Source organism: Chelonoidis abingdonii, chromosome 1 (genome assembly GCF_003597395.2).
Source record: "Chelonoidis abingdonii isolate Lonesome George chromosome 1, CheloAbing_2.0, whole genome shotgun sequence".
Taxonomy (NCBI): Eukaryota; Metazoa; Chordata; order Testudines; family Testudinidae; genus Chelonoidis; species Chelonoidis abingdonii.
The window spans coordinates 304,225,038-304,249,436 of NC_133769.1; the positions used below are offsets into that span (position 1 = coordinate 304,225,038).

A 24,399-nucleotide genomic window follows, 5' to 3' on the forward strand; every position below is an offset into this window, starting at 1 on the left:
TTCATTTTCAAGCAATAATTATAGAGGTTTGAGCTATTATAAGAGCTGAATATCAGTGCTCCCCCTCTGTGACAGTTCTACCACTAGAGAAGCCCAGCTTGCAAGGTCTAATTACAGTAGAATTTTGATTCCCTCAGCTAAGTTGTTGGCAGGAATTCGAGGCATGGTAGAATTATATTGGTGACACGGTTGTAACAAAAAAATACAGAATCCGTTTTCAAGCTTGCTCAGGATGAAATCGAGTGTTGGATGATGTCAAATGGTCTTACAACAAGTTCAGAAGTGCCCTGAATGATTATAACGTTCTAATTCTAATTATTTGCAATAAGAATGTAAATAAGGTGGCAACAAGCCGTATTTGCAGTGACTAATGAAAGCTGTTGTACTGAAATCAGAGTGATGCAGAGCAACAGGGCAATTCATTAGGAAAAACATGGTTGACAAACAGCTAATAGATGCCAATTTGGACCTTTCCTTTTTTGACTTCAAAATATATACTCCTTTTTGTTGTTAATGATGGTAAATAAGTCACATTATGAAGAAAAGTAGCGAATGATAAGATATTTTTACCTGCTGAATCCTGCCAAACTATACAAAATACCTATAGGGTATTTTCACTATGGTTGGCTAAATATTCTTGCAATGTATGCTGATTAAATATATTATCATTGTGAATTGTGTCTATGAAACCTCAGTTCAGCACAGAACATAAGTACATGCTCAAGTCCCACTGACTTCAACCAAATGTTTAAGTGCAATGCTTAACTGGGCTGGACTTAAAGCATATGTTTAACTTTAAGCACGTGCTTAAGTGCTGTGCTGAATCAGAGTCTAAATGAATAAACTAATGCACTCTCTCAGAACTTAAATTACATGCATCTAAACTGCAATTTGCATTATATCACCAATTTGTGTTAAAAATCAGTGCTGAATGATAAATGTTTTCATATTTTCATTTTTTGCATCTTTCAAATACTACTTAAAAAAATAATTGTGAATGCTAAATTTAATTCCGCTGTTTCCCTCATGTAGCAATAGAATTTGTGAAAAGGCAACATTTGTCACTGTAGTTAGAGCGTAAATTTCCTGCTTCTGGGGAAAGGCTTACTGGACATTTTATTTCATCAGTTTTCAGAAGCAGTGAAATAAACTTTAAGACAATAATTTTGGGTTGAATGGTACAAAATGCACTTTTATTAGAAGTCTAGAAACTAAAATTACATCTTTCTGCCTTTCAAAGAATGTTTATACTGAGCAGTATCAGTAGTAACAAAAACAACCCAATAATGAATGTTGTTTATCAAAATAACATTTTTACAAAACTTAATAAATGCAGGTAACAAAATACATTGTAAATTGTCATCAGTTTTGAAAGTTAAGAAAGAATTGTTTAGTGAAAAGGACTTATCCATTCATTGGGATGTTAATTACTGCTGCTTATAAATATTTGTTTCCTTTGGGTTTCCACATTATAGTTAGCAGCTCTGCAAATTTAATTTAACACTAAAGTCAAACAAATAGATGTAACTATTCAAGGTAAACTATAGTACTCAGATTTTTAAAGAAACCAGTTATGGTAGTTAGCAATTCCTAGTTTTTAGTATAAAGGATGTGACTTTTGGTTCATTTGAAACTGAATGGAATACAGTGTTTTTAACAAGTAAGGATAAAGAACAAGTGGTACTTGTAGAACTTTCCATTCAAGGTGGATTCAGCAAGATTTAGATTAGATTTCAGTCTGATTGTATGAGATATAATCAGTTTGCTAGCATCTGAGTAGAATAAGAATGCAAGAACTATGCAACATAATTATGCAGTGAAAGAAGGGAGAGCTAAACTAAAATTGTGAATGGCAGGGGGCCAGTGAAGATAGAGACAAGTAGCAGAAGTTTGGCCAAGTGGTTGCAACTTTTCATAACCATTGAAAGTCAAACAAGATAACACCTAAAGGCAACTTATCCTAGCAGCAGCGAAAAGAAGCAACAGCTGTCTTGAGCTGTCAAAAGCCTCACTTCCCTCTTTTGCCTCTTCTCTTCCCTCCCCCAATCCCATTTGATTCTCAAATATTAAGCAGACTAATAAACCCAAATATTCAGACCAAAAGCCCTAATGGGCCTACATCATTCTAAGGCCTGCAGACCCACCTGCCTGAGCAAACCACCCAGTCCCACCATGAAAGCTCCAGCCTCTTGGTGAATGCAACCCCTTTTGCCCACACTAGATGTAATCAGGCCCTAGACAGAATAATCCTTCTATAATATTTTTATAGAACTACAGTTTGTGCATAGATCAAATCTGGTCTCTGAGTCCTGTAAAAAGTCTTTTAAAGGCTCTCCTCAGACTACAGATGTTGCTGTAATTGATATTTGTAGGACTGCTACTGAAGTAACGTACATACCTTCATGAAACATTAGTCTGTTGTGGAAGCGTCATATGCAGATACTCAATTTGGCAGGGCTGTACTGAAATCCTGAGTTCATTAGTCTCACAGTAACCTTTGCCGCTATGGTGTACTGCTTTGGAGTCACCAGACATGGAATACACATAGAAGAAGAAAGGGAAATTGCTTAACTATAGTTACTTACCTATTTAATAGCTGGTGTTCTTCACAATATGTTGTCTATGTCCACATCCTACCATCCTTTCCCCCACTACTGCCAAGTCTCATACTTTGGACTCAGTACTGGTGAAGGAACTGAGGATTATTTGGTGACATTGACCCTTTTATATCTTCAAGGGTGGAAGGGCTTGAGGCTATACAGGGAATGGGTTTAACCAACTGACACTGCTGGCTAAAAGCATTCCAGTCTCCAGTTCATGGAGCACACGTGCAACCAGGCATAGAACAGTTACTGAAAAGGTAAGTAGCTTCCCTATTTCTAATCTACTACATGGGATTTCCTCTGAGGAAATTTCAGTGCAGCTACTCTTTCCTTTAACCTAGCAATATGATATGAACACACTTTCTGCAGGTACTTCCTCAAGTGCAGGAACCTGCAGGTTGCCTCCTTGATTTAGATTGTTTTCAAAAACACTTGAAAAAGATGTACAGTTTTAGAATTGTTGTAGATCACAGTGATCACAATTATTCTTCATCACTTCCTGGCACACTTCTTACTCATTTATTAACAGTATTGTCCATTCACCAGTACTTCCACAAGGAATGAACCTGCCTAGATTCTTGATTTCTTGTTTTGGGGTGATTCGTTCATCCATTTCCAGTTTCACGTTCTACAACTGATTCTTTTCTGAAGTAGATCCAAGGATTAGGAGACTAAGGCCATGCTACGCTACACAGTTTTGTCGCCAAAAGGCAGCAAAGTTAAAACTGCAACGCATCAGTGCCATTCGTCATGTCAACATAACTGGCCTCCTCCAGTATCCTACAATGCCTGCCATGACTGATCTCATTGTTTTGCACTCCACTGCCTCGCATTCCAGTTACGCAGGCATGTGCCCCTCCCCTTTCAAAGCTCTGGGAAGCTTTGATTTTTCTCAGCCTGGAGAACTCTCAGAGCTGCTGCCCAGCTGAGTATGCCACTCCCAGCAACAAAACAGCAAACTCGCTCCTTTCTGTTCTACAAGGGAGAGATGGATCGTTGGTCTGTGGGCTAAGGAGGATGGAGAAGAACTCAAGAGAATCACAGAATCATTAACATGGAATCCTGCTCTCCCCGGTGCTAGGAATACAGCAGCGGGCAAGCAGGCAAACAGAGCGGGCTGCGGAGACTGCTGTGCTGAGCCAGAGAGGGAGGCGGGAGCTGATATGGATGGGGGATGTCTCCCTCTGCCTTTCTGAGGATTGGTTGCTTCTAGCTGCTGTCTGAACTAAAAGAGAGAGCATGCCGACACTCTGTCTCTCCCAACACACACACATACTCTCTCTCAGATATACACTCCCTCTCTCACACACTTCCCCAGTACACACACTGTTTCTCCCGCCCCCCCCATCCACCCACTCCTTATCACACTCTGTCCTTCCCTCACCGCCCCCCCTCCCCGCATTTCAGTGGAAAAGTGACTGGCAATCTAGTAGGAAGCCTGTGGAATGATGGGATTGAGAAACCTGCAACCTGAGGCATTCCAAACCTTTCCCAAAGCCCTCTGTGGCCAGTTCCACAGTGAGATAGCTACCCACAGTGCACTGCTCTGTGTCAGTGCAAGAGCTGCTACCGTGCATGCACTCTGCCAACACATAGTGTGGATATGCAACAGCAGTTTAAATAAAGCAGTGGCTGTATGTCAGCATACATTTTTCAACAAAACTATAGTGTAAACAAGGCCTAAGTGTTCATTTGTATGGAAGTATGTCTCTCATTAGGGGTCTAAGTATCCTGCCTCTTAAACAAAACTTTGAGGTCTCATCTGTAGTGAAAGATTATGGAAACAAAAATGGGGATTCCCTGTTGGAGAGCAAATTACATGCACATTTTTTAGATCTAAGAAATGAAATAAAGACCTTATTAACATTGCAGAATGGATAGACGAGTTCTAGTATGGGTGGGCAACAAAGCTGTAGTTTACCTGTGTGGGAAAGGAGGGAGAGGGTTATTACATGGCCTAAATGCTTTGGAGTCCAGCCTAGTGTGGGAGTCCAGCCTGCTGTTCTGTTTGGCAAGAAGAACTCTAAGAAACTACTACTCTAAGAACTTCCCATCTCACAGGAGAGACATTTTCTTTTGTAGACTGGTTAAGTGAAAACTCAGTAATTCCTGGCGAAAATAGTCTGCTTGCGGTGTTATATCCATCTCTGATATCCAGGTGGGGATTTCTACTTATGGAACTCTGTCTCCCTAGCAGACATCCAGCTTTGCCCCATCAAAGGCATCTATTGCTGTTGTATTTAAGCAGAATTTGGCAAATTTTGCACAACCTACTTGAGTCGTGTTACTGACATAGTTTGGAATATGTATTTTAGTTAATTATTTGTATTACTGGAGTACTTAAGAGCCCTAGTCATGGACCAAGACTGCACTGTGCTAGGTGCTGTACAAGCACAGAACAAAACACAAAGATGGCGAGAGATCAAATGATGGGAGAGTACAAGAAAGCAGAGACAATATTGATTGGTACGATAAGCCATGGTATTTCTATTACCTGAAAAACTCTCTAAGCATTAGGGCTCAGTGTGCTAAAAGCAATTCTATATCTAGGACTCTGAGGTAAAGCTTCTCTAGTCCAGTATTGCAGAGCTCCAGTTTGATCTTTCACACATACTTCAACACACTATAGAGAAGATGCTTATACTTCCATAGACATAGCCTTTCCAAGCCATTCTGGCTTCTGTGTTTGAATAAGGATTCCATCCTACTCCTATTGTCTTGCTATCTGTCTCTCATTAAATTAGCGACTGACCTTGTCTGCTCAGGATATAGACAATTTTTTTTTAACCAGTAAAGACCTTAACCTTTAGTTGTCGTCCCTTAAAAATGTCTGCACATAGTTTATTTTTGTGACTGTCTTCCTTCCAAAATGTATGCCTCGCTTAGGCTTTATCATTTCTCTGGAAAAAGGTTTTTTTTTTTCATTTTTAAACATTTAGTAAGATGTGGGGGCTTGGGATCACAATTTGCTTACACAAGAAAGGAATTCTGATTTTTTCTAATTGCACCATATTTAGTATGACTACACTTTTAGTAAATTATAAGAGATTAAAAAATACACTTCTCTTTTGTTTAAAAGGTTCTGAATTAAACATGAATTATATTGTATATGAATATGTAATAACTTACTGCTTATTTGGATCTTATTGAATTAAAAAATAAGCATTTTTTAAAAACAAATGTAGATTGTTCAGTGTAAATACAATATACTGTATTTCCAGACATTAAGTAGCAGGATGAAGTCTGCATTTAAAAGTTTCCCAGTTGACAGTTTCCCCCAGCAATGCTACAATATATGGACATCTCTGAGAAATTGTATTACACTATCTTTCTCTCTCTAATCCTTTAGGTCTGTCTTTCATGAAAGAGTTTGTAGGTATAGATACTGCATATGTATGCATTCATTTATGAAAGGTATTTTTACAAGATATCCCACTGAAGCTTAACAGCTTGTTTTCAATTATCTCCTGCCCAATGGGATTTTACAGATACATTACATTAAACTAGTTTGTCTGCTACAGAAGAAAACAATATTAGGTATCTATTTTCTGATTAGCAATTTGTTATTTTGACGTATAATAGTCTTATCTTGTATTTACACAAATAATGTTTGGCCCTGCACTAGTATAATAGGGTGTCTCCTAAGGGATGAAAAAGCGTGTTCTGGAAAAATAAGTCAAAAAGGAAATTGCTCTTTTCTCCCAAGAGACTTACCATATGGACACCCACTCTGGGGAGAACTGCACCTCCAGCCTGCAAATCCACAGATTTCTACCAAACAGTGTCTGTTTGGGCCTAGTTTGCACTCACCACATGTTGGGATCAGTGGATATAAAGGAGATGTAGCCCCAAATTCTCATCAGTTACTTATGACTGTCAGAGGTGCATCACTCACATACTAAAACAGAGTGTCGCCAGTGCTTCCTTTGTCATTGTTGTCCCATTTATTGCCCATCCATTCTTATTTGTAAATAGTGGTTAATAGTTTAATTAGGTTAGGAGAAAAGAACAACTAATCTTCTCCAAATTAATCTGAGGCCGGTTTCTTGGCTGCTTTCCTGTTCAAAGAGAGGAAGTTGTTGATCTATCAGTTGATCTGTGTTCATTCAGGTGTCCACAATTCAAGAAGGATGTTCATAAATTGCAGAGGAGTTGGAGAAGAGCCACAAGAATTAAAGTCTTATACTGACAGACTCAAGCAGCTGAATCTATTTAGCTTAATAAAGAGAAGGTTAAGAGGTGACTTGGTTATAGTCTATAAGTACCAACGTGGTGAACAATATTTAATAATGGACTCTTCAATCTAGAAGAGAAAGATATAATATGATCCAATAGCTGGAAGTTGATGCTAGACAAATTCAGATGGGAAATAGTGTAAATTTTTTATGGTACAAGTAATTAACTAGGGGAACAATTTATGTTCTGAGGTCTAAGAACATAAGAACGGCCATACTGGATCAGACCAAAGGTCCATCTAGCCCAGCATCCTGTCTTCCATCAGTGGCCAATGCCAGGTGCCCCAGAGGGAATGAACAGAAGAGGTAATCCTCAAGTGATCCATCCCCTGTAACCCATTCGCAGCTTCTGGCAAACAGAGGCTAGGGACACCATCTCTGCCCATCTTGGCTAATAGCCATTGATGGACTTATCCTCCATGAATGTATCTAGTTCTTTTTTGAACTCTGTTATAGTCTTGGCCTTCACACAGTCTCTTCCAACCCTAATCTTCTATAACTAGGTGGCCCTGCAGTTAGTGCAGTTAAGTGTCCATTTTTACTCCCTCGATTTAAGTTGCACTTGCCACATTTAAACATTCAGATTTTACTCCTTATATTTAAACTACTAATTGGGAATGCACAAATCAGAGGTTGCATAGTGCTAAATACAGAGGTAATATGGCCTCCATACTTCTCTTCAATATTCCCTTGTTTATACATTCAAAGATCACATTAACCTTTTTGGTCTTTCTGCACTGAAAGCTCATGTTCAGTAGATTATCCACTATGGCCCCCCATATCTTTTTCAGAGTAACTGTTAACCTGGACAGAATACCGTACCCTGTAAGAATGGCCTAGATGTACACATTTACATTTAGTCATGCTAAAATGCATGTTTTTTTCTTGCTCCCATTTTACCAAGCAATCCAGATTGTTCTGAATCAATGACCCGTCCTCCTCATTATTTACCATTCCCCCAATCTTTGTATCATCTGCAGACCTTGTCGGTGACGATTTTATGTTTTCTTCCAGATCACTGATAAAAATATTAAATACCATAGGACCAAAAGCTTTAATTTTTATTAAATTAATCTTTAATGTTCTCTGCTTCCGTGGCTGAATAAGATTATTATGATTTCTGCCTCAGCTTGATCTGAGAGTTACATTTTAAGGATAAAATCTCTGTACAACACCAGTTCTTTAACTCAAACAAACAAAAACCAACCTGATTTAAACCTAATGAATAACTACAGCTAATTGTATAGCTTTAGCCTGCATGCTCCTCAAGTAGAAAGGGCATTTTATTTGGAGTGGAAATTCCATAAAGCATAATATGAGTAAGAGGCTCAGGTAATTTGATGTGCTTTAAACTGTAAGCTAAAGTCATACCTCTCAAAGGGATTGTTTTGTATTCCTTCCCTGGTATAGCTTGAACTCCTGTTGACAGCCCAAAGTGAATTTGCAACATTTTTCTTATATGTAGCTTTGCCATATGTCATTTACTCCCCAAATAAACTGTAGTTTTAAAAATCAGGTAGGAAGAACGTAGCGCTCAATCTTAGATTTGCTTTGTTTTGTGTTTGCTTGTTCATCACCTAGTGAGGATAGAGTGAAATTTTTGCTAAATGAAAGTGAAAATATATTACAACTCAGGCCCAATGTTCTGTTTAGTTCACCCAGTTCAGCGACCCCCTAACAACTGATACAGCTCTAGCCATGTCTTCTTTTAGATTTCCGTCTTTCAAGTAGTTTGCTTTACAATTTTTGTTTTTAAGCATTTTCCTGCATCCCATACCATAGTCACTTAGCAATAATGTGTAGCTCTAAAACTCTTACTCAAATTGTATTTGTTAGTACCATCTAGAACTAACAAAATTTATTGTATCCAAAGCCAGTATGTTTAAATATGCAAAACGTAGCAATTCAAAGTTATGATTCCTACAGCAACTGTAATTTGTACCTTTAAACATTCAAATAAATTATAGAGAGCCTGAGCCACTAAGCTTGGGGACATTTCATAATCTAATATGGATTGAATTATAATCAGCTAGCCCTCCTCCAAGGCCAAAATCATATTTTCACTGGATTGTTTATTCCACTACGCTGGCTGGATCAGCTGTGGTGGAGACATAGAGCCAAGTTCCATCATCAGCATAAGCTGTGCCCAAAAATGAATCAGAAGTGAGTGCAAACTGAAAAGTAGAGCTGTTATATGAATTCGACATGAAACATTGACATTAGACACTGTTAAGTAAATAGACAGCTATGTATAAGTTTCCAAGTTACATAGCCTCTTATAAAGCACATTGCCATAAACCAGGGGTCAGCAACCTCTGGCACGTGGCTCACCAGGGTGCTTACCCTGGCGGGCCGGGCCAGCTTGTTTACCTGCCACGTCGGTAGGTTCGGCCGATCGCGGCTCCCACTGGCCGTGGTTTGCCATCTCAGGCCAATGGGGGTGGCAGAAAGCCGCAGCCAGCACATCCGTCAGCCCGCACCACTTCCTGCAGCCCCCATTGGCCTGAGACAGCGACCCGCGGCCAGTGGAAGCCATGATTGGCCGAACCTGTTGACGCGGCAGGTAAACAAACTGGCCCAGCCTGCCAGGGTGCTTACCCTGGCAAGCTGCGTGCCAGAGGTTGCCGACCCCTGACCTAGAGCAAAGAAATGTAGTTCACTAAAGCTGTCTGATTTTGTAGGTACACAGTAATATGAGGTTCCCAAATACAAGGCAGTAAATGCAGCATACTACCTAAGAAATGTTTTTAATTCGACAAAAAAAAGAGTACAAGTAATAAACATTTTTAGATATAGTATGCAGAAATTGATGTACTGTATACATGCAAAAACATTACAAATAGCATGAATCATCCTATCCAACATAATTATTATTACACAACACAGAACCAAGGCTTCATTCTTCATTCTTTACATTCACAATAATTCCCTTTGTATGAACAGTTGCAAAATTCATCCCTTATTTTGTCTAGCCATAAACTGTGCCCCACATTTTACATAATTAAATAATGCCAGACAGTAATCAAGACAAAATGTGTTTTATACCTAATCTCTTATTTTTACCTGGTTTTAGGCTCCCAGCTGTCCCCTTCATTCTTAGATTCTTGGGCTAAGTTATGAGCCTTTGAAAGATCACAGTTCTCACTTGCTCAGTAGATGCCTTAGACTTTAGCTTTAAATTTAAATTTGCTTTTAGATTTAAAATCTCTGAAGATTCCATCTGCACTGAGCATAGAATCATAGAATATCAGAGTTGGAAGGGACCTCAGGAGGTCATCTAGTCCAACCCCCTGCTCAAAGCAGGACCAGTCCCCAACTAAATCATCCAATGACCTTAACAACCTCTAAGGAAGGAGATTCCATGACCTCCTTAGGTAACCCATTCCAGTGCTTCACCACCCTCCTAGAGAAAAAGTTTTTCCTAATATGCAACCTAAACCTCCCCCACTGCAACTTGAGACCATTACTCCTTGATCTTTCATGCTGCAGCCTGGGATTAAACAGGAATTTCCCTGTAGCTGCAGCTTTGAACTGCAGGGGGCCATGCAGGGTCCAGGTCCAGGTGCCTAAACTGAGACCAAGAGACTGACTATCTTGTGCTCTCAATTTCCTGCTAGGCTCAGGCTGTGTGGAGAAGGGAGCTGCCTGATTTGAGGGGGTGGTCAAAAAGTGAGGGTAGGGTGGGGTGAGGAAGTACTGGGACAAGGGGGCTGGAGTGGAGGTGGTAGAAACTGGGACTCTGGAGGTTGGTGGGGGAGGAGGGAAACTGGGCCTGGGAGTTTGTGAGGAAATATTGGGACTGGCTGGATAAGGAAGGTCAGATTGGAAGCCTGGGGAGGACTCTGGGATCCAGGGAAACAGTGATTGGGGAATAGTAGTCTATAGTTGGGGGGAGGGCAAGGAGAATGGGACTGAGAACCAATGAGGAAACAGGCTGGGAGCTGGTGAGGGAAATGAAGATGCTGGGAGCTAGTTAAGTAGCAAGGGATGGGGGGAACACTGAGATCAGATGAGCTGAATAGGGGATAATTGGGACTGGCTGGACAAGGAGACCGAGTCTCAGAACCAGTGGGGCAGGAACAGGGACTAGAGTAGAGCTGATCATGATATTTTCAACAAAACAGGTTTTTTAGGGAGAAGTCAGTTCTTGGAAACCTTTTGCCAGAGCATATAGTTTCAGTGAAAGTTTCAGTCCAGGATGGAATTTCTGCTGTGTAGGAGAGAAAGGAAGAGCCCCACCTAAGAACAGCCAGGTATTTAGGCTACTCACCTGAGATGAGAGAGATCTGGGTTTAAGTCCCTGATTTAAATCAGATAGAACAGGGGCTTGGACCTAGGTATCCCACATCTCAGCAGTCAATGCCTTAACCACCATGCTAATGGCAGTTCTGGGGAGAAGGATGTCTGTTTATTTATTTATTTAACAAAAAACAAAGTCCCATCCTCATGCAGAACAGGGAATTTTTGAAATCTCAGAATTTTTCACAAATAACCATTTTCTACCTAAATCTGTGTGGGAGGGAAGACATAGGAGCAGGAGTTTGGGCGGGGGAGGGAAGACTGGGACAAGGAGCTGGGAGAGGGAATCAGGGGAGAGACTGAAATTGGATGAGGAACCTGGGGAGGGAGACTAGGACTGGAAGCTACTGAGGAGATAGAGAGTGAGACAGGATGGATGAGGAGATGAGAACAAGGGGGAACTGGGATTGGCTGGACAAAGAGACTGAGAACAAGGTGTTGAGGGGGGAACTAGGACTGGTTAGCAAGTAAATTGGGACAGGGTGTGGGCACAGGGAAGAGTAGAACTTGGTCAGCAAGACCAGAGGGGAGACCAGGATTAGCTAGGTAAGGAGACTAGGACTCACCAGGCATGAGAGTGCTTCAGAGTGGAGACAGGCTCTTAGGACAAGGTGCCAGGGATTGGTAGGAAGAGGGAGAACTATAATGAGACAGGGTTATGTAATGAAGGAGGCTGCTGACCGTAGGACCCCTGATTCATTTGTTTCACAAGCTGGAAGGTGTGTGGTAAAATCTGCAAGAGACTGCAGGAATAGAAAGAAAGATCTTGTGGTTAATGCAGCTGAGTGCTGTCCTGAAGAACTGGATTCTATCTCTGCCTCTGTCATTGAATTCAGATGTGATTCTGAGCAAGTCACTTAAACCAAACTTTCCGCTTGTGATCACTAATTATGTTTTTCTCATTTTCTGCATGCCCAGCTTGATACCTTGAGGTCTGATTCACATTACTGCTGAACACTTAAATCTGCAACTGAAGTCACTAAAACTGTGCTTTGAACATATAAAGTGCTATGTAATGCCAAGCACTCTGAAAATTCAGGTCGTAGGTGCCTCAAATTCGGCCCCAAATATTACTGGAAACTTTTAATCTTAACCCTTATGTCTCAGTTATTCATCTGTAAAACGGAGATAATATCTTCACAACACCCCAGTGAAGTGATGGGATGGTAACTTAATTACTGTTTGTGAAGTACTCATACTAGTAGTCAGTGCCACTGAAAAGCCCCAGGAGGAAATAATTTTGAATTCAGAGCAGGGTTTGAATAGTGAACAGTAAAAAAGGCACGGAAGCCATATACTGAATAATGAGGCTCAAACAAAATATTGAGTAACTGCTTTTTAAGTGAATGAGGTAGGAGTCTGGAAAAATAGTATGTGATCATGTAATTGAAGATGGTATCATAATGCATTTGCACAAAGGGCCTGATTAAGGTTACATAGGCAGTCTTGATTCTGGCATTTCCTAAATGCTGAGTGCTTGATTTGGTAACCATAAAAATGTTATTTTAACATAGGGTTTATTTTGTTTGTAACATAGTAAAAAGAACAGAAAACTGTAGCATAAAGCCATTGTACGGTAATAAAATTAGAGCACTTAGTAATAAGGCCAATAATAGAGGGCCAGACTCTAAAGCACATCCAAAGACAAAAACTTATTTTAAGATGTCTTTTGGATAGATGGGGGAAATATTTTCATATCAATATTTTTAATATTCAAATATACATGAAAACAATTAGGAAACACATTGTCTAAAGATGAAAGGTAGAGAATCTTACCTATTTTTAATCAGAAAAACATACTAGCATAACTTGATTATCATTAAATATTTAAAATTACTTCATAGACTAAATTTCATTTTTATTTAACACATTTTATATATTTATAACTCACAGTTTGTGCAGGAAGCTCCCAATCTCTTCTAACATTCTAATGTATTAACCTTAATCAATCATCTTGTTTGTTAATAGGAGGAAAGCGACACTATTATACCTTATATTATCTAACAATAGCAATAAAGAAGTAATACTACTAAACATTGTCATGTATGTATTAGCAAAGCGGTTTATATTTAGTAAGTTCACTTATAGGTTTGGGGTTTTTTGTAAGAAAATGTGGTGCTTATTTAACACTTCGGGTCTTAAGAAATTACATTTCTTCACTATCACATAAGATATGTATCTTCTCTAAATCGGCTCAGATGTCACATTGCCAAGTGCTATGTGATATGATAGAGGGTCTCATTACACTAACACAAGGGGACAGATCACATGGCAACCTCAACACTGAAAATTCTTGCTTTTGTGGGCATAGAATCTCAACCTATGTTAAGAGCTGGTTGGGAATTATGTGACACAACATTTTTGTCAGAAAATGCGGATTCATCAAAAGCCATAAGAATCAGTTTCCACAAAACTTTTTGTCAGAAAGGTTCCTTCAGACCAGGATGATACAAGAAACAGCAAAACAGGGAGTTGAACCTGGGTCTCCGACATCAAAGATGAGTGCCCTAAACACTGGGCTATATAAAGTAAGAGTCTTCAAAGTACTCTTGTTGGAGCCATTCCACTTTGCATAAATAATGTAATATTCATTGGGCCAGAGAGCAAGCAATAGAAACTGACTCTAAAGCCTGATACTTAGGACACTCACGGGGGATGTGGGAACCCCAGTTCAAGTCCCTGTATCTCCCACATTTCAGGTGAGTACCCGAACCACTGGTTGGGGCTCCTGTTTTTCACAAAAAGAAGGTCTCTTTTATCCTGATTATTTTTTAAATCTTGAAACTTTTCACAGGATGGGGAAATCATTTCCAGCTCAGCTTTACCTATGCAGTATTAACATAGTTTTCTGAGGGATCCTAAATGAGAGGATATGGAGCCTTACATTTCCAGGTGACCTGTTAGAAATTAGAAACCAGCCCAGTTCAGTGGCAACAGAAAGTCATTGCCATCTGAAGACTATTCAGTGGTCTGGAATAAATATGTGCTCCCAGTCCAGTTCCAAGAGAACACAAGTTTAATTCACAAGAGCAGTGACCTTGAATATTGGTGCTAATTTACATCATCAGTGACAGTCTCAGTAGAAGACAAATTCTGACTGTAGTTACCACATAGCTATAAATCTGTAGTATTTCCAAAGTTCTACAAGAGTAACCCCGTTCAGTGTAGGGCCCCAAAGATTGAATGGACATGGAAACTAAACTTTTTGCTGCAAGGATCAAATCCTGGTCCTATTAAATTAAATACCAAAACTCCAATTAATTTAGAAAGGACCTAATCTTGGGGCTAACTGATATCTCTAGGTCAGAGTTGAGGTATATTGGGAAGGCTACATCTTCCTGTAATACCTGTTCTCTGTGTATTATTCCAAGTAGTATGGTTTCCAAGTCTTGACAAGAGCCTTCCCTGAATAATAAAACTACCATAAAAAAAATCTACTAGCTTATTCAGGATATCAGACTGTTCATATATTAGTTTCCAATCTAAATAATGTGAAAGAACTAAATTTATTCTATATTCACATAAATAATCTGAAATTAGGTGTTTTCCATCTTCTACCCTTCCTTCTAAGGACATAATGAGGGATCAGACTTCTCAGAGATAAAGTTCTTTTTTTTCTCCTTTTTACTTAGTGGAAAGGGATTTCTGTAGTACAGCTATCTTACAGAAACTTTGTGCACTTTTACATAATATTGCCTTACCTCTTCACGGGGAGGTAGTCTATAGCTCAGCGAACTGCATCCTTTCTTCTTCACTCTGCTGCTTTTCAGAGCAGTCAGCCGAAGCGTACACTCTTCGAACATGTAGGCTGATTACTGTGAACTCCCTGGTTTTTAGTCTTCTGGGGAAGAACCCTCTCCCCTCTGCTAGGATGTCAGGGAAGCACTGCACAAGCATGTCATCTCACCACCATCAATTCCATTACACAACATTTAGTCTGGACAATGTCTATCTCCACTCTAGTGAACAGCTGAGCATCTGTGCAAACTATACCCTGCCATGTCGTCTGCTCTCAGGATTCAGTTATGCCTACACAGTGGGTTGGGTCCAGGTAATTTTTCCTTTAAAAAAAAAGAAAACACAAAACCCTGTGATATTAATAAAAATGGAAAATGCTTTCAATTGATGGAATTAAATTTACCGTAAATTCAGTAGCCTACCTTGTCACATTCAAATCGTGAAAACAAAAAACACTGTCGAAAATTCAATTTAGCATTACAGAGATTATTGCAGCACAACAGCCCTTTATCTGTAGTAGTGTATCAAAAAGCACTTCTAAGAGTGCATCAATTTTCACAGCCATTTAGTAGATTAGAAAGCAATTGTAAACCTAGTAAAACCCACATTAACTCCTGTCAACAGCCTGCCTTCTTCTCAGTTATGGATTTGTTTGAAACAACAGTGAGGGCTAAAGTGATTGCATCAACATCACAGGTTGTATTATAAATATGAATGAACCCATTGTAATAGAATGCATAGTAATATATGGCAGGCATTTGTCCTCCCTATCACTGTAACAGCTTCTGTAAAGGAAGAATAACTGACATAAGGGAACATGTCACCCTCTATGAGAAATAATTCCTCATGTTGTGAAACAGTAATTGTATCAAGAGACAGTTTTTAAACTGTCCTTAGTTTTATATTCTAATAGTGTACCATTAATACCTGTCTGGTATTTCTTTTAGCTGAAACCAACCAAAAGTTACATCATGACAATCAAATTTTTTTTTTAATGAACTCGTTTAAATAAAATATCCTTCTACTTTTTAAAAAAATGTTGGCAGGTTATTTTTCCGATCTCTGCTTAAAAGCATTAGATCAGTAAGAGTAAAAGGAATACTTTATCAGAATAGAAAGCAGTCAATTAGCCTGGAAGCAATTAAAATGGAATTGATTTTTAATCATAGATGGAAATTCATCTTTACAGAGTTGAAGGTCCTCCATATAAATGTAGTTTAGAGTAATGTTTGTTTTATTCCAAAAGAAAAAACGTTTTTGATTTCTTTTACTACACTATGGCAGAGTTTGGAGCACAGACACTTTCCAATACATATTAGATTACTAAACAGGGTAGCACTGCATATCTTTTTAATTGCTTGGCTCTGTTAGAGTATTCATTTTTTCTGAGATAAGGGCATTTTCTATTCTGCTGCTTAATTTCTCTTTTGTTAGAAAAGCTTGAAACTTCAATAAAGTTTTTACATGGCAAGCATTGTCTTACTTGCAACAGTGTGTAAAACCATCGACTGGTGTTTCTCATTAGAGAAGAGTATAGTACTTAGATTTCAGTATTGAGCTACTATAGTTAAATAGCAGTGCTGTTTGTACTTGATTGTACCTTCTCTCTGTTCTTAAAACATAGTTTTGAGATGTTCTGTAAAACTTAATTTTCATATGAGGCAAAAGTTAATATTTCATGTTTGTGATAATAAACTCTCCTAATGTAATAATTTTATCATTAGAAAGCTATGGCTGTGATTTGCTGGAGATGGAGAGGATTATTTGAATATTCATCTTTTATCAGATATTGAATTTTATGATGCCTATGGAAATGCACGGAGTAAATTATTCACATTGAATAAATTTTGCATGAAGGTTTTACAAACACAGCTAAAAAATTGCTTCTAAATTCACTCAGACGATTTTGTTCTCCAGGTGTTTGTATATTTTTGGTTTGATAGCCAATTTGGAATCATACTTCCTAACCTGCAAATATTTACATTTCATATTTGCAGGTTCGGAGGTATAAATTCAAGTTCCAATAATAGACATTTCAAATTAGTGAACATCTTTGTTTTACCTTGTAGCAGTAACCTTTTTCATTTTGTTTTCCCATATATAGTGTAACAGCTATACTAGGAAGAAAAATAATTTATTAGATCAATGCATTTTTTATAATTAGAGAAAATATTCTAGTGATTCTACATGTAGGTTTAAACTACTTTAAACAATAAAAGTCTAAAGCATATCACAAACCATTGGATCTATATAAATAATAATAAAGTATATTTATAAGCTCAAGTGTCACACCAGCAACATTTGTTTTGATGTAATTCTGTTGCTATGTGACCTGATCAAGAGAGGTTGTATGGAGTATAAAGCCCAAACTGTTTCTTCAGGAATTGGGGTATATCTAAAGAAATTTTACATAAAAAGTGCTCTGCATTTGCACTATATTTCTTAATTTTTAGCATGTTTTTAAAACTATATGTCTGTTTTTTTTAAATGTACAAATTACAGCTGATCAGTCAAATGCTGTGTTACAGCCTGACCTAGGATCCACTGTACTGTCACCAGTCTGTTGTGAGTGGACCCAGTCACCGTGTTTCATTGTTTCTAAGTCAACTGGATCTAGACAGAGGTAGACACTGTTTCTAGCTTTGGAACTTTGGGGTGTACTCCCAGGCTCAAACCTCTTATACAACATCTTTCTTTGAGATGTGGGATGCCATCCTCAACCCAAGAATCAGTCTCTGAGACCTCCCCAAGGCCGTGAGCACTCTACTCTGGGCTTCTAGTTTAACCTCTGCGGGGGGGATGGGGACATTGCAGGTAAGCAAGGAATACAAATATAGCAAAGGAATTTCTTAGCCACGGTGATATTATTCTTAAAACACTCTAGAGTTACAAATATTTGAAAACAACAAAAGTCATGAGGCACAGCCTCACCATGTCTGATCTCATCCTTTCTTTCTTTGAGTCCAAGTTTGTCAGCATTTCAGACTGGGTAGAGTCCCTCATGTCCTCTGTCTCATGCACATCCTTCTCTGCACACAGAATCCCGCTCTTAAATAGGCTTTTGTGTGTCTGCCCTGCTGTGCTCCACTGGGAAGCTCCAGCTCTCTCTACCAGTCATGCTGGCCCCACCTGTGTAGAAAAAAACATAGTTTCATGGGGGTGGGCCATCAGTTGAAGTTGACTCATTCAAAATGGGTAACCCCAGATGGCTCTCAATGATTAGTACTTCAGTGAAGTGTGAAGCACCTCTCCAGGCTAGGGTAGCTGTCTGGAATGCAATACAATAGGCTGCCCTCAGGAAAGTTTACACATGTTCAACACATAATACAAATTCATAATCTAATGCAGGCATATGTCACTGTGTCTCACACCATTCTGGGTGAATATCCTTATTCTCTTAGCAAATACAGTATGTGTTTCAGCAACCAAAAGCTTCCTACATAATTTCTCAAGCTGCATTCATGCTGAAGGGGAAAAGATAACCATAAGCAACTGTGCCATCTTGCCTGAAGAAGTCCATAGCAGAAGAATAAGGCATTTCCCTCTGAAGTGTAATTTGGGAGCAGATTCCTGTATAAAAATGAAGATTGTGGGGAATGATCCTACACTGTTAATGGGGATGGAGTAGATGACCTAATCATTTCAATTGAGTTATAACATTTATGATTCTATGAAGGTATCAAATTCTCCTATTACTGCTGACAATTTTATCAGTTATAGAAAGAGAACATCATATCTTTGTTAGTTTAGTTAAAAAAATGAGTTATCTGTAGCCAAAAGACACACATCCTTCTCTGTAACAACCCACTGGAAACAATAATGTGATACCAACTTATAAATAAATAAGAGCTTTAATGGTTAGATCTAACTCTAATTAAAGTCAGTAAAAGGCTCCCATTGACTTCAGAGGGAGTTACAACAGGCCCTACCTAGCCATGTTTCAATGTTATATACTGTAGCATATTTAGCATACATCATACTATGCAAGATTTAATTTATTTATTTCATAATACCAAACATAATGCAAATAGGAGTTTAAACAAAATTTTAAATTTTTAAAATTAAAGAAAGAATTCTGTATTCTTATTCCAAATAAAGGTTAGAACCTAAGAGGCGAAAAATATCAAGAATAAAAGTTGGTGTTGAAAGAAATATGGTTTTTCAGTTATACATATATCAACATGCTGAAAAGCCAAACTTGCTATTAAAAACAACTTAAAATATTTTTTTCAATGCAGAGGGCATAACGTGACATCTAATACAAAGTAAAAACAAGCAAATTATATATTTAACCACTCTTTAATAGTTCATAAACAATTGTTTTGTCAGAATTTTTAAAATATGTAGATGTACAGTGCCATAAGAAGCACCTCTAAAATTCTGTGCAATTGAATGAATATGCTATAAGAATCGCATCTATTTCGAATTGTGTATCTTTCAACTTTATGCCTATGGATTGAGCATTCAGTAATTGTTTAGCATACATTTTCTTAAACTGAAAATTGTCTCTGTGGTTAGTTATTTTATTACATTACTGTATCTCCAATCAGAATCCAGTCCTTTTTCCCAAACAGAATGGCGTGCCAGCCAACTATTACAGGCCATCAGCCCTTGGTTCCTCTGAAATATTCTTCCTCTTGATCTAGTTCATGGGACTGTGAAATGCTGTCACTATATTTTAAGAAGGTTACATGTTTCTAAACAATGCTTTAAGTATGAATGAGAGACTTTTCATAAGAGAGTCAGCTCTGCACATTGTCCAGGACACATTTTCCAGAGTAGTTTGCTTTGCACCACACTGCCCTGGAAATCTGACTCTCTAGTGACATTAACATGTTCTGGAGAATCATCCTAGTGATCCTCTGATGGCTTGAAGCTGATACAGAGACTTTTATGCCACTCCTATTCTGTGTAGCCAGTGTAGCAGAGAAAATTGGCATGGCAAGAGAAAGAAGTAGGTTCCCTTGCATGACATTAGTCCTCCATTGTTTTCTACTCCTGATTGGCCATTGCAGCGTAGCACTGGTTTAGAGTAACACTCTGGCTGTGCTGTCCTGTGTGTTGACCCATGTGTATGTGAGATTGAGAAACAGAATCCTGAGCCCCAACCTGCAGTACCTGGTATGCACCTGCTGAATGACTACTAAGGTAGGATGTGAATAAGAGTTGCAGCCACAAATAGCTACTATCTAGATACAGACTGTAGGGCAGTGAGTCTGAGCAGTAAGTGGACCAACTGGCCACTCCTCCATCTCAATCCCCCTCAGTTCCCAAAGAATACACTACAGTAAAGCTGAGTTTCATGGCACGAAAAGGGCTGCAGAGTCTCCTGTGTAACTTCTGTGCATCAGCACCACCAACCAGCACAAGTGGTTCCTCTTCGTTGGGGACCTTCCATGGCTCCCAGGATTTTTTACCTTAATGGAGTGTTCAGTTCCTCCTCTTTGTTCTTCCCTGTGCTCTAAGTGGCTACTGCAGGAGAGAAACAGAGCTCTGAATGTTGGTCTGCCCCATTCAAAAGCCTTTCATCTTTAACTTTGTTGTTGTAGTGTTTGTCAGGGTTAGGATTACTGTTTTCCAATGTTTGCAGAGGATCAGTAGGCTACATCCGGCAGTTTGTGTTACACATGAAAGTAATACAGTTTACACAGAACTAAACATCCTCAGTCAAGCATCTGTGAATGGATTATGTACTTGCATATAAAAAAGTGCCTCATAAATTTAAAACACATTTCAGCAGGATCTTTTTCATGTAGTACAGTATTATTCCTGCATGCCTGGAAGAAGATGGAGCTATATGTAATTTGATATGGCAAGTGAAATTTTATTTCTTGTTTAGATTCTGAGAGGGATGTACAGCTCAGATTTGCTTTTGAATGAAAGATGGAATGTTGCATAGGGCTTTTTTAAATGCACAAGTTTTGTGATAAGTTTATTTAGAAGTAAGCAAAAGTTCCTCTCTAGAGATCAACAAAAAAAGTCTCCCGTTGTTTATGAATCTAAAATACTACTACTCAAAAATAACATTCATTTGTGATTTCTGTTTTTCCCATAATGGTATTCTGGGTTCTTTTAACATTTTTTTCCCCTGATTAATATGCTTCCTTAAACTCTTTGTTTGATGGAATATTTTAATTTAACATCATGTTTAGCATGTTTACCAACATTATTATCTTTTTTTTTTTTTTTTTACTCTTGCAAATTTAACTTCTGGAATTAAGTGGAGTGTGAAATTTCCCCTTTCCCGTACTGAGATTCATTCTTACATGACACGGACAAATGGAGAAATGAATATATATAAAATGTGATGGTGTGGTATGATACAAGGTAGAAAGGTTTTATCATGAGTTTCACTTGAATGCATTGCTTACAACCACCATAGCCACTTGTGAGTTAGAGGTTACCTCAAACAGGTGGTGATAACATCTTCATGCCATTCCACACCATTGTTTATTTTTTTTTATTTTATGCATAGCTTACTGAAACACTATTTTAGCAATGTTTTAGAAAGTTTGCAGAACTTTAATTGAGACTTTAAAAAAAAATTCCTTTGATGTGGAAGGAAAGATGCCCTATTTACTATGAATTCAACCACACAGGGCTTAGAAGACATTTCTAAAAAAATTTTAAAGTAGCTTTTCTATACACACAGTCACATCTTTAAGAATGCATAGCTAGAGGGAAAAGTGGGACATTTAAATGAGATTTAGGCACATCTTTTATTTAAAAGTCTTAAAACTGTAATTTGAAATATAATGCAGGCCTCAAAAATGCAGATATCTGACACTTGAATAAGTACGGAATTATTAGTGATAACAGAATTCCTTCTAACATATTCTGTTACATCCTTAAATGTATTTTGAAAGCATTAACCAAAGAAAAGGGAAACAATCATGTAAACTAAAAGTAGAAAAACTGTAAATATTTTTTTCTGAATGATGTCAGGATAGAAAATTTAATGTGTCCTGTTATAAATAATAATTAGTTAAATTCTCAAAGTAATTGAGGAGAGAGAAATGTTGATAATTTTGATAAAGTATGAAATGATAACTTTAGTGATTGGTAAATCTCAGTGGGCACTGGTGTAATATTTTGTTCTCTGAGCTCTTGGGCTGTTCAAAGATTTAAATGTAGAACCAAAATGCATTTGACCACTCAGACCCCTGGGAAATATCTTAAATTAGAATGCTTCTCTGTGACACCGATTGCACTTGTGTATTATTCTCCTAATTACCCCACAAGTAATTTTCTGATGTGTGATAATGTGCAGGTCAGTGCTCTGCAAGTCCTTCAACACGACCTTTCATTGAATAATTGTCTTATTCATCACCTTGATTCATGGCTGTATATTTCCTTGATTTTTTTTTTCTCTTACTCAAGTTAGCTTAGCAACCAGCTCACACATCTTTTATACTTATTATTCAAGTAATCACCCTCTGCAACACACAGAAGCATCAATTAAAGCATTACAATGAAGTATTGTGTTTTGTTCAGAATTCTATGATATCAGGAGTTAAATTCCATTTAGCATGATTCAGGCCTTCTTCAAAAGGCTAACCTGTATTTAAAAAAAAAAAAAAAAAAATCTTCTAAACAAAAAAGTGCCATATCACACTACATGAAATGGATCATAAAATTACATTCTGCTCTTTTAAAAAGACACTTAAGCTTCTTTGAAAGATATGTCGATTTAAATGTAGCACTAAAATGCCTGATGGCTGATGGCTTTTAGATTAAAAGTTTTGTCAGATGTAAATCCCTTTTATAACTGCTTTATTGACTCTTACATGTTTTCTTCATAAACATTTTCTGACTAATTTTCAAATTTGGGTGAATTTCACAGCAAATTATTATTAAAATGGGACTTTAGTATCCACAAGCTGTCAAGATGGTTCAGTGATTTAATGTCAGTGTCCTGCAGCTTTGACTGTAATCAGCAGATGCTCTGGTATTACCATAAATGTTTTCTTATCCACCTCTGTCAAAAAAGGGAAAATATTTCCTGCTTGGAATCTACTGCTTCTGATTAAATTCAGTTTGGCTTCTTTTGCATAATTAATGTCCCATGATGATCTCTAACCTTTTGTTTTTGATATTGCTTCTTTGTCTAGTTTTAGAGTAGCAGCCGTGTTAGTCTGTATCCGCAAAAAGAACAAGAGTATTTGTGGCACCTTAGGGACAAACAAATTTATTTCAGCATGAGCTTTCATGAGCTACAGCTCACTTCTTCGGATGCACAGAATGGAACACACAGACAGGAGATATATAAACATACAGAGAACATGAAAAGATGGAAATATCTCGTCTCTGTGTTCCATTCTGTGCATCCAAAGAAGTGAGCTGTAGCTCATGAAAGCTCATGCTGAAATAAATTTGTTAGTCTCTAAGGTGCCACAAGTACTCCTGTTCTTCTTTGTCTAGACACACACTCTTTGCAGGGCTGCTCAGTTAAGTCAGAGCAGACAAAGGGAAGCTGAATGAGTTTGTACATGAGCCTTTATTTCATTGGCTCAGAAGTTCTATAGTTTGTTCTACCCTGAGTTGTCAAAGAACATGAAAGGTTCTGGTTCTTTCAGTCTTTCTGATTGTTGTGTTGGCTCTCTCTTCTGCTTCTGAAGGCTGTTCCTGTAAATGCTCCTGTTTACATGGCTTAGACGTGTTGTGCCACTAACGAGTTCCAATTTAGAATTCACTGTAAATTATGTTAAACATCCATTGTAATACAATCAAGTAAAATGTATCTAGGGTATGTCTACACTGCAAAAAAAAAAAAAAAAAAAAAAAACCTGCAGCAACCAATCTCAGAGCCCAGGTCAACGAACTTGGGCTCATGGGGCTCGCACTGTGGAGCTAAAAATATCAGTGTAGATGTTTAGGCTGAAAGTGGAGCCCCAACTCCAAAACCCTCCCCACTCTCTTGGTTTCAGAGCCTGGGCTCCAGCCAGAACCCAAACATCTACATTGCTATTTTTAGCCCCATAGCATGAGCCCACATCACTTGACCCAGGCTCTGAGACTCGCTGCTGCAGTTTTTTTTGTGTTTTTTTTGCTAGTGTAGACATACCCTTAGTTATCTGACTTATTGTGCATACCTATTATGAATTATAGCTAAAGTGCAGTTGTATAATTGATGAGGAAGGTAGGCAACTGTAAATGCCACAAATCAATTTCTGATATTAAGCTGAAGTCTTTATAGTAAAATAGATGCTAGGACTCTAAAACTTAGATTGTAAAGTAATAAATGTATTTATCACTGGAAAGATGGTGGTAGTGTGCCATTAATATTCCTAAATACAGCCTTCAGGGGGCTGGTACAACAGCTGAATAATTCACTTTCACCTATGGCAATGTGTCTAGAATCTTTCTCAGATCATAAGTGAATGGAATTTGGAACTCTCAAGACCAGCCTCAGTAGTAAATCATATCTCAAAAATAAAATCCACATTTAAATACAGAGGAAAGCCTGACTCCATACAAAAGTAACTTCTCTCATTTGTGAAATACCGTATTCTAGGAAATTTATA

The 24,399-nt window shown here is 38.1% G+C and overlaps 1 protein-coding gene and 1 long non-coding RNA gene across 4 annotated transcripts in view; one reads left to right on the top strand and one right to left on the bottom strand.

Annotated features, from left to right (window-relative positions):
- DIAPH3 (diaphanous related formin 3) overlaps window positions 1-24,399 on the top strand; it is a 560,319-nt gene that overhangs the window by 515,826 nt on the left and 20,094 nt on the right. The gene's annotated exons all lie outside the window — the stretch shown is intronic.
- The window catches only part of LOC142046096 (uncharacterized), a 167,460-nt gene that overhangs the window by 11,377 nt on the left and 131,684 nt on the right, over window positions 1-24,399 (bottom strand). For 2 of the 3 annotated variants that reach the window (XR_012655014.1, XR_012655015.1), the window contains 2 exons: window positions 17,807-18,004; window positions 14,691-15,198 (listed from right to left, as the gene is read on the bottom strand). This is a non-coding gene — a long non-coding RNA (uncharacterized LOC142046096). Of the gene's footprint in view, window positions 1-14,690; window positions 15,199-17,806; window positions 18,005-24,399 lie in introns of those variants that run through there. The other variant, XR_012655016.1, reaches the window with a different exon arrangement.